This window comes from Mytilus edulis, chromosome 10 (genome assembly GCF_963676685.1).
Source record: "Mytilus edulis chromosome 10, xbMytEdul2.2, whole genome shotgun sequence".
Lineage (NCBI taxonomy): Eukaryota > Metazoa > Mollusca > Bivalvia > Mytilida > Mytilidae > Mytilus > Mytilus edulis.
The window spans coordinates 3,923,847-3,924,113 of record NC_092353.1 but is presented as its reverse complement, the minus strand read 5'-3'; positions in this window follow the sequence as shown (position 1 = coordinate 3,924,113).

The following is a 267-nucleotide window of genomic DNA, read 5'->3' as shown; positions in this document are numbered from 1 at the left end:
TGACTGTGTCTAATGCGATGACACTTGTTATTTTGTAAGAGACATTCTACACGACTGTGTCTAATGCGATGACACTTGTTATTATGTAAGAGACATTCTACACGACTGTGTCTAATGCGATAACACTTGTTATTATGTAAGAGACATTCTACATGACTGTGTCTAATGCGATAACACTTGTTATTATGTAAGAGACATTCCACATGACTGTGTCTAATGCGATAACACTTGTTATTATGAATTTTAGTATGAACTAAAACTATCACG